Here is an 11,440-nt window from a genome sequence, read left to right as displayed (position 1 = left end):
TGAGAATTACTTTGGCTAGCTCTTTTTGGAGCTTTTCTTGTCAATTGAATGATATTTTGACACAATGTTTTCAAACAACTAATCTGCTGACCTCACCAATGCACTACACGGCAGGGGACATTTTTATTAAGTATTTAAGTTCTTTGAACTTCAGCTTGAATTAAAAGCTCATAATTCACAAAACAGACACATTTGCAACATAACTGTGTCCACAAATGAATGCCAGAAGTAACAAGACCTGCACAAGTAGAGTTTTTTGCAGGGCTGGAAATAATTCACTACTTTATATACAGTATGTACTTACACGGTTTCTGATTCTATTTCTGTGAAAAAAATATATACAGTTTATAAACTTTATGCTCATAATAACAGAACAATACATTGTTAGATGCTAAATGAAATAAGGCTTAAGTTTTATAAACTTAAATTAGGCCACTTTCGTTTTCTTTCATTGCAAGAAATCACTGGACTTCTCTCTTACAATAAGCAATGAGCCTGCTATTTTTGATTGCTGTTTTTTCTATTATCATAATTGTGGAGTTGCTCTGATGTCTTCTGTTCTCTTTTATGTCCTGACACAACCTAATCTCACACAAAATCTGCTTGAATTCCAACAAATATATATATTTTTTTTTTTTTGGGGGGGGGGGGGGGGGGGGTTGGATTTCATGAGAATGTACCAAACAGTTGCCAACGCTGCGGGTGCTCAGGAGATCAAATGGCAAAAAAAAATTAAAGAAAAAAAAAGCATATGCCTATATTGAGGCTTGTTTAAATACATATGCTGAAGACTTCACTTTAATAAGGACAATAACTGTTGGAATATAATACCAGTGGTATTATTGTAGTGTCTATTTTAGACACAGTGTCAGTCTTGTGTAATGCTTGTTCACACCAGCAGCAAGAATTTTACGGATTCCCCATTTACATCAGAGTGCCCATTCTAACAACCGCCATGTGCTCATGTTTGTTTTGGATTCTGTTTGTGTGTTCACAAAATGAGCGTGTTCCCCTGTTTTGTGTTAGCCTTTGATACGTTTTTCTACAACTCCAACTCAGAAAAAGTTGGGACAGTATGTTGAATTTGAAATTAAAACTGATAACAATGATTTGGAAATAATCTTTGACTTGCATTGCACTCAAGCCAATACAAAAGCACATAATTTGATGTTTTACCTCATGAATTTTATTTTTTATTTTTTCAAAATAAACACATTTCAATTCTGATTCTTATCACACATTTAAAAAAAATTGGGACAGTCAAGCATTTGCCACTTTATAATGTTGCCATTCCTTCTCACAACACGTAAAAGATGTTTAGGGACTGAAGACACCAAGTGATGAAGCAACTGAGGTGTTGTTTTGTCCCATTCATCCTGCAAACAGGTTTTAAAGTGTGCAATAGTATGGGATCGTCATCATATTTTTCATTTCAAAAGTCACTACACATTCTTTATTGGGGACAGAGGGGCCAGGCCCCCTCTTCTTCCACAGCCATGTCTCTGTAATGTGCAGAATGTGGTTTTGTACCGTATTATATTGTTGAAATATCTCTGGAAAAGATGTCATCATGAAGACAGCATATGTTGCTCCAAAACCTTAATGTACTTTTCTGCATTAATACTGCCATCACAGAAGTGCAAGTTACTTTTCCCAAGGGCACAGACATAACCCCATACCATGACAGACCCGGGCTTTTGGAATTGTTGCTGCCAACAGTCTGGATGGTCTATTTTATCTTTGGTCTAGAGCACAAGCTGTCCATTTCTTCCCAAAAAACCTGGAATACTAAGTTGTCTGGCCACAATACATGTTTCCACTGTGTGATGGTCCATTCCAGATGTCTCCAAGCCCAGAGAACTCGATGGTGCTTCGGGACAGAGTTAGAATAAGGCTTCCTTTTTGCACAGTAAAGTTTAACTAGCATTTGTGGATATAACCCTGTATTACAGTGCATCACAAAGGTTTGCAAAAGTAATTCCATGTGGTTATATCAGCTATAGATGAATGATGGTTCTTGATGCAATGCCATCTGAGGGACCGGAGATCACAGGTGTTCAGCTTAGGCTTGTGCCCTTTAGGCACTGAAATTTCTCCAGATTCCTTGAATTGTTTAATCATATTATGCACCACAGAGGGTGAAATATCCAAATCCCTTCTTAGCTTTCTTTGAGAAGCATCATTTTTAAACATTTCAGCAATTTTCTCACACATTTGCTGACAAACTGGAGATCCTCAGCCCATCTTTGCTCCTCAAAGACTAGGCCTTTCCTGGATATTGATTTCGTACCAAATCATGATTACAATCAACTGTTGACATTACCTGTTTCAAATCACATAATTATTTAATTGTTTTACTTCAATAGTAGCCCTAAGTTGTTCTGTCCCACCTTTTTTTGGAATGTGTTTCAGGCCTGAAATGCAAATGAACAACAAATTAAATAAATTTGACCAGACAAAACATGAAATTTCTTGGGTCCCAACTGTCTGCAATGAAATACAAGTCAAAGTAAACTTATAAATCAGTGCTTTCTTTTTTTTATTTGTATTTTACCGTCCCAATATGTATATATAATTTTTTTTACCCCCCGTAGCTCCATTTTGAAGGGCACTTCAAAACTGGGGGGGGGGGGGGGGGGGGGGGGCGCTTTATGGAGTTTAAGAGTCCAGTATGAAGTCTAATTATTTGCCTGCAGTAACCATTCTCAAGCTATGTCAAAGACAACATGTTTAAGATGATCAGAGCGTAACCATAGTCAAGCCATGTTAAAAAAGATCACAGCACATTTCTGTTCATCCATGAAACCAGAAATGATGAGGGAAAAGCCCATATGTTGTTTTATTTTATTCTAATCTTAAACTGTCCAATTTTGGTGAGCCTGTGCCCATGATAGCCTCAGATTCCTGTTCTTGACTCACAGGATTAGAACCTGATGTGATCAAGGTTTGATGTGATATGCATGATGAGATGCTTTTCTGCTTGCCATGGTTGTAAAGAGTACTTATTTGAGTTACTATAGACTTCCTATACAAACTCTAGCATAATTGGAAAGCTTTAAACTCTATAAGTCTAAACAATAAACATAAGTTTGTTAATATATCAGTAAAGTGTCCTGTATTTGCTAAAAAAAAGTATTTTCCAAATATTTTTATTAAAAAAAAACAAAAACCATCAATCAATCCAAAAAAAAAAAAAAAATGCGGTGAGGTGGTGGGCTAGACCAGTGCACAGCCACATTTATGAAAGAACAGCAACACACTAATGAAAAGAAAACATTGCTTTAACTTCATACCTCCTCCTATTCCTTTGTCTCATGTCTGTTTCTGACAGGTTCAGGCTTCCCACCCTACTCATCTCTCTATCCTTTTATCCCTCCATAATTGCACATGTGCATCACTCACTTTACTCTGTCTCATTGCCACTTGTCCTCCCACTATCCTCATTTGATTCCACCACTGCTCAGAAGCTAGCTGACTACTATCAAAATAGCCTTATTACTAATTATTATTATTAGCGGCACGGTGGTGTAGTGGTTAGCGCTGTCGCCTCACAGCAAGAAGGTCCGGGTTCGAGCCCCGTGGCCAGCGAGGGCCTTTCCGTGCGGAGTTTGCATGTTCTCCCCGTGTCTGCGTGGGTTTCCTCCGGGTGCTCCGGTTTCTCCCACAGTCCAAAGACATGCAGGTTAGGTTAACTGGTGACTCTAAATTGACCGCAGGTGTGAGTGTGAATGGTTGTCTGTGTCTATCTGTCAGCCCTGTGATGACCTGGCGACTTGTCCAGGGTGTACCCCGCCTTTCACCCGTAGTCAGCTGGGATAGGCTCCAGCTTGCCTGCGACCCTGTAGAACAGGATAAAGTGGCTAGAGATAATGAGATGAGATTATTATTATTAGGGCGGCACGGTGGTGTAGTGGTTAGCGCTGTCGCCTCAGAGCAAGAAGGTCTGGGTTCGAGTCCCATGGCCGGCGAGGGCCTTTCTGTGTGGAGTTTGCATGTTCTCCCTGTGTCCGCGTGGGTTCCTCCGGGTGCTCCAGTTTCCCCCACAGTCCAAAGACATGCAGGTTAGGTTAACTGGTGACTCTAAATTGACCACAAATGTGAGTGTGAATGGTCGTCTGTGTCTATAGGCCCTTTTCCACTACCTTTTTTCAGCTCACTTCAGCTCGCTTCAGCTCACTTCAGCCCGACACGGCTCGCGTTTCGACTACCAAAAACCAGCACGACTCAGCTCGCTTCAGCCCTGCTTAGCCCCTAAAACTCGCACCGTTTTGGAGTGGGGCTGAAGCGAGCCAAGCCGTGCCGAGTGAGGCTGGGGGCGTGAGGAGACACTCCCCTGTGCACTGATTGGTGAGGAGGAGTGTCCTCACATGCCCACACACGCCCCGGGAGCACGCTGGGATCTGTAAACACCGCAAACCCGGAAGAAGAAGAATTACGAATTACGAGAATTTCTGAAGCCTTATGTGCCTCGCCTCATCTATACGCTCTTGCCAGTATCTGTCCGCGTTGTCGGTGACAACAAGCCACAGCACCAAGACCAGCAACACTAACGACTCCATGTCCTCCATGTTTATTGTTTACTATTCGGGTCGTGAGACTACCACTTAAAAGATCACTGAATCAGTGACATACAGAGCATCGTGGACGAGTTCGCGGAGCGCAAGGCTCGTCGTATGCCCTTCAAATAATGCGCGCAGTAGGCTATTGATGTTTTATTATGAGCCATGTACAGTATGTCGCCTAATGTTTTTTTGTTTCTGAGTTACATGTTCGTTTGAAGGACTTAATGTACAAAATAACATAGTTGCACCCCGGAGTGTTGAAATTGGTAAACACAGTGCATTCAGTGAGGTTTGCACCGCCCTCCTTTTATTTCTGACTCTTCCTGTCACCGTTGCAACCTCTGAGCGCTCATTCGTATGCCCTTCAAATAATGTGCGCAGTATAGGCTATTGATGTTTTATTATGAGCCATGTACAGTATCCTAATGTTTTTTGTTTCTGAGTTACATGTTCGTTTGAAGGACTTGATGTACTAAATAACATAGTTGCACCCGGTAGTGTTGAAATTGGTAAACACCGCAGTTGCGGACATTTTGTGTCAGCCCTGTGATGACCTGGTGACTTGTCCAGGGTGTACCCCGCCTTTCGCCCGTAGTCAGCTGGGATAGGCTCCAGCTTGCCTGCGACCCTGTAGAACAGGATAAAGCGGCTAGAGATAATGAGATGAGATTATTATTATCTGTTTTACCATGCAAACAGTCATACAGAGCTCTTTCAACTAAGGTTAGTGGTAAGACGTCTGCAGGCACCATACATCCCAGTTTGACATTTTTCTGGCCTGTTGTTGGAAATCAGGGCAATGCACAGCAAGTGCCAGATGTAGCCTGCTAAAATATGTCCAATACACAGAAAATTCCTTTTACAAGAATAGAAGTACTTTCATACTGATCCAGCATGCTGCTTAATATGATCATTGTCAAAGTATGTGAAGATACATCATTAGTTAACTGGCCATTTTAACAGGTGCTGGTACACCTACCATTTAGGTCAGGGGTGGGCAATTATTTTTTTCATGCGGCCACATGAGAAACAGAGAATTTTGTGGCGGGCCGGACCAAAAGGCTGAACTAAATTCTGCATAATATTAATTGTATTTCTTTATATAAAGCAGTAAATAACATTGTTTTTACAAGCTGCTAAGACTGGTAAGAGTATGGAAAAAATGAGGTTGCCTTACAAAAAATGTCATTTATTCAGTCAAATTTCCCAAAACAATGGTTAACAAAATATGAACGTTTGTACCATTTTTTTTCAGTCACATTCACCCCAAAACACAATAAAGACATCACAATATTGTCTTTCTACTCCAAATATCAAGCAAGATACATCATATTATAATAATGATGCCCACATTTGTAGTCTAATCACCTCATTTGGTGTTTTTCAGTTTTTCGGATCTGCTCTCCGCAAACTAAACACACGGCTTTATTTCTGACTTCAGTAAATAAATACTTAGCATTCCGTGTTTTGTTGAAAGCCCTGCATTCGGCATCTACCTTTCTTCTTTTTGCAGACATTTTGGGGGCTAAAGTCTTTTTGTGACCTGCTCGCAACAACATCGATTCGGTGTAGGTATCAGATCTCCAGATCGGCTCGGGCTCCGGCGCCTGCTGGTGACGTCACACTGTGTGATTGGCTGGACCGTTTGAAGGATGACGTATAAGTTTGTGGTTGGTCTGGACAAATTACGGAAGTAGTTATTGCGGGATTAGGTTTCGTGGGATTTCATGTCATGTTCATGTCGCGTGCATTGCATTTTTGTTGAACACAACTTCAAAATAAAAGCAATGCACATTCAGCTCATGCATGAGGTAAAATTAGAAAATACGTTTATTTTGTAATTTCTAATTAACCTTATGCGGGCCGGTCAGAATGAACCAAAGGGCCGGATGCGGCCCGCGGGCCGTAAAATGCCCAGGTCTGATTTAGGTGCTCTTTGTAGGTGAACATAGTAACTTGCTTGTTGTGAACAATTGGTCAGTACCCACCATCCTGTCTCACTAACCTGATAAATGGCTGGACAATGCTTAGTAAAGGAGTGACACTGCCATGCTCATTCATCTCATTATCTCTAGCCACTTTATCCTGTCCTACAGGGTCGCAGGCAAGCTGGAGCCTATCCCAGCTGACTACGGGCGAAAGGCGGGGTACACCCTGGACAAGTCGCCAGGTCATCACAGGGCTGACACATAGACACAGACAACCATTCACACTCTCATTCACACCTACGGTCAATTTAGAGTCACCAGTTAACCTAACCTGCATGTCTTTGGACTGTGGGGGAAACCGGAGCACCCGGAGGAAACCCACGCGGACACGGGGAGAACATACACAGAAAGGACCTTCGAACCTGGACCTTCTTGCTGTGAGGCGACAGCGCTAACCACTACACCACCGTGCCGCCCGCCATGCATGCTATGGTTGACAAATTGTGCCTAGCAACAGATGGGCGCCACTTAGTATGTGTGCGCTGACAACGGGAACCTATATGTTGTACATATTAAAGTGCCAACTAAATGCATTCTGATCCCTAGTTATAACCCAGAGTCCATAGCTGAGATTATGGTCTTTTTCGTTTTTTCCCCTTTTTTCTTTAAATGTATGATAATATCGTGCGCTAAAGTGACTTGTTGGGTGGGGAACACGCAGTCGTCCTTTATTCCACGCGCCCTTATTAACTGTCCCGCCATCATGCCCTTCGATTCGGGAATAACGCATCTGGACGTGAAATCCTGCGCGCTGGCTCCATATTCGCCTACATTTCTGTAAAGGCTACATTATATTACCATTCGCGTGCGCGGGGGGTAACGAGCGAGCAGAGACTGAAAGGCGTGAGCTCCAGGATTATCGGAATGTCGCGAACATTGCTCAGCATAACGCTGTGTGTGTGTGTGTGTGTGTGTGTTACACTAAAAGCTCCAATACCATTGACCAAGGCGTTATACGTTAATGTCGGCTTTTATGGGTACCAGGTTAAAGCCTTGGTTCTCTCTCTCTCTCTCTCTCTCTCTCTCTCTCACACACACACACACACACACACACACTATGTCTTGGATAACACTAATTAGGTCTATTAATCTATAAAATATTGCTGGCAGTAACTGAAGGCTGACTAATACTATTATCAAAATAGACTAGAAAACGACTAAGAAATTGAAAATGCGACGTACTTATAAAACACACACACAATATATATATATATATATATATATATATATATATATATATATATATATATATATTAGATAGATAAATAGATAGATAGACACACACACGCATATATATATATATATATATATATATATATATATATATATATATATATATATATATATGAGAGAGAGAGATGAACAATTAAATATGAAAAAATAAATAATATAGGGGAAAAATACGAAATCAGAACACTTTGACACACAGGTTGCATGAGTTATTTTCACGCCAACTAATATTTCGGCTTTGACAGAACACACAGCTGCGAGCCTTTACCTTTGTTCACGTGAACACCGACGGCCAAAGTTAAGATGCAAAACCATGCCATGGCTGAGGCGCGCCGGTAGAAACCCGTCCGTCCCACCGTTGCTTGAAAAATAAAAAAATAAAAAACAAAACAAACCCAAACGTCAATTCATCTCCCTCAGGTTCACACTCTCCGATCTGCGATCATTTAAATAATGACAACATAAAGCATGTCCCTGCACATGTCCCTCCAGTTCACCGTGCTGCGTGCAGCTCCCCGACCCATTGTGTTTGTGCGCGTGCGCGTGTATGTGCAGTCTCCTGTAGCTCTGTTGCTTTTGGTTTTATTCACTCCATCATTAACGAAACAAGTACTCGAAACAGAACACACACTCTCCTCTCCCTCTCTCGCAATTGCAATCCTCAATTTAATTTGGAGGGCAACAGCGCCAATCAGAGTCTGGCGGCAGCGAGCGGTACTGCAGCCCCCCTCCTCCTCCTCGCCTGGTTCTCCCTTCTCCCCCTCCCCACTCCCCCCATCGTCCTTTGTTAGTTTTCAATGTCAAAGCTGAAATACGAACGACAGTTAGAAACCCTCGTTCACAGGGACTGGAAAGAAGCTGTTGCCATACAGGTGACGTATGGTGTTGCTATAAGCAACAGCTACAACATATAACCAAAATCTCCTGTCAGCATGATGTGATATAATGGGGACAAGAAAAAAAAAATGCAACAAGAATGTCACTTTCTATGCCCCGAAAAGTTCTAAAAACTCTTAAAAGTTTTTATTATTTTATTTAATTTTTTTAAGTGACCTTAAATTTGGACATTAGTTGACCCCCGAGCTTATTAGAGAAATCTTAAATATAAACAGTAATGAATCAAGCAGGGGCAGCACGGTGGTGTAGTGGTTAGCGCTGTCGCCTCACAGCAAGAAGGTCTGGGTTTGAGCCCCGTAGCCGGCGAGGGCCTTTCTGTGTGGATTTTGCATGTTCTCCCCGTGTCCGCGTGGGTTTCCTCCGGGTGCTCCGGTTAGACATGCAGGTTAGGTTAACTGGTGACTCTAAATTGACCGTAGGTGTGAGTGTGAATGGTTGTCTGTGTCTTTGTGCCAGCCCTGTGATGACCTGGCGACTTGTCCAGGGTGTACCCCGCCTTTCGCCTGTAGTCAGCTGGGATAGGCTCCAGCTTGCCTGCGACCCTGTAGAACAGGATAAAGCGGTTAGAGATAATGAGATGAGATGAATCAAGCAGGGAACACACCTGAATGAGACCCAGTACTCTCTCTCTCTCTCTCTCTCTCACTCACATTTAGAATAATTTAGATTCTCAAAATTAAACAAGAAGCCTATATTAAAACACCTTTAAGGGTTCTGTACAAAACCCTACAACTGTTCCTTTCAGAAAGGGTTCCTAATAGAACCATTTTTGGAGACTAAGAACCCTTATTTATCAAACAACCTTTAAAGGTGCTGACTGCAAAGTCATCTGAAATTTTCAATTAAAAAAAAAAATTTTGTGTGTGCATGGCATTTTCCTATGTCTTGCAAGAACAATATCATGTGGACAAGATGTGATGATTTTGATGTGCTGAGGGTCACTTTTCTCCATTTTGGGACTGTTTTCCTACTTCTTAAGGTGAACAGTATGGTTGTCCAGAAAGAGTTGAACGCAAGGAGTTTTTTTTTTCTTTCCCTTTTAAACATGAGGAGCTTTAATATAGCACAACTATGGAACTGTGTCATACCAAGATGACAACACACAGAAAACATCATACTGGTTAAAAATTTAGATTATACCAGCAGATTGTGTTGCATCCAAAAGCTGCATGCATCATAGATCCATATAATTTTCCCACAAATGTATTTATTATTTATTCTGCCCACTGTGCTTGCTCTCTCTCTCTCTCTCTCTCTCTCTCTCTCTGTGTACACACGTGCGTGTGCATTCATTGCTTCAGACTGCGTTAAATGCAGAGGAGGAATTTTGTTGTGCTTGAGTACATGTGACAAAAATAAAGGCTTCTTAATTTACCCACAAATGTATTTATTCCACTTGAAAAGTGTTTGGCAAACCAACTATTGGATTTGGAACGCTATGACTTCCTAAACTATTTAGTATTAGGGACTTCTATACACCAGAGATGCTAAAGGCATACAGATGCGAAGACCAAGGAGCTGGTCATTGACTTTGGGAGGTTCAGACCAAGGTCACGACCAGTTCTGATAGAGGGAGTCAAGGTGGAGGCTGTGGATTCCTACAAGTACCTTGGGCTGTGGCTGGACAGCAAGCTGGACTGGACTTGCAACACCAACCACCTGTACAGGAAGGGACAGAGCAGGCTGTACTTCCTGAGGAGGCTGCGGTCCTTTAATATCTGCAGGAAACTCCTGTGGATGTTCTATCAGTCCGTGGTCGCCAGTGTCCTGTTTTACACTGTGGTGTGCTGGTGGGGCAGCACATCCAAGATGGACACATCCAGGCTGGACAAATTGATCAGGTGAGCTGGCTCTGTGGTTAGCATGAAGCTGAACTCTTTGGTGACAGTGGCAGAGAAGAGGACTATGGACAAAATACTGAACATCATGGACGATGCCAGTCACCCTCTGCACACCGTCATCAGCAACCAGAGGAGTCTGTTCAGTGACAGAATGCTCCTTCCCAAGTGCAGGACTAACAGACTTAAAAACTCCTTTGTCCCTCACGCCATCAGACTGTACAACTCCTCTCTGGGGGGGAGGAAGGGTAACAGGAGGACAGAGGATGGGAAGGAGCAGTAGCCTAGCCTGATAATACAACCCCGATTCCAAAAAAGTTGGGACAAAGTGCAAATTGTAAATAAAAACGGAATGCAATGATGTGGAAGTTTCAAAATTCCATATTTTATTCAGAATAGAACACAGATAACATATCAAATGTTTAAACTGAGAAAATGTATCATTTAAAGAGAAAAATTAGGTGATTTTAAATTTCATGACAACAACACATCTCAAAAAAGTTGGGACAAGGCCATGTTTCCCACTGTGAGACATCCCCTTTTCTCTTTACAACAGTCTGTAAACGTTTGGGGACTGAGGAGACAAGTTGCTCAAGTTTAGGGATAGGAATGTTAACCCATTCTTGTCTAATGTAGGATTCTAGTTGCTCAACTGTCTTAGGTCTTTTTTGTCGTATCTTCCGTTTTATGATGCACCAAATGTTTTCTATGGGTGAAAGATCTGGACTGCAGGCTGGCCAGTTCAGTACCCGGACCCTTCTTCTACGCAGCCATGATGCTGTAATTGATGCAGTATGTGGTTTGGCATTGTCAAGTTGGAAAATGCAAGGTCTTCCCTGAAAGAGACGTCGTCTGGATGGGAGCATATGTTGCTCTAGAACCTGGATATACCTTTCAGCATTGATGGTGTCTTTCCAGATGTGTA

The sequence above is a fragment of the Neoarius graeffei genome, chromosome 23 (genome assembly GCF_027579695.1).
Source record: "Neoarius graeffei isolate fNeoGra1 chromosome 23, fNeoGra1.pri, whole genome shotgun sequence".
Classification (NCBI taxonomy): Eukaryota; Metazoa; Chordata; class Actinopteri; order Siluriformes; family Ariidae; genus Neoarius; species Neoarius graeffei.
The sequence above is the reverse complement of the archived record's forward strand: the minus strand, read 5'-3'. Positions refer to the sequence as shown.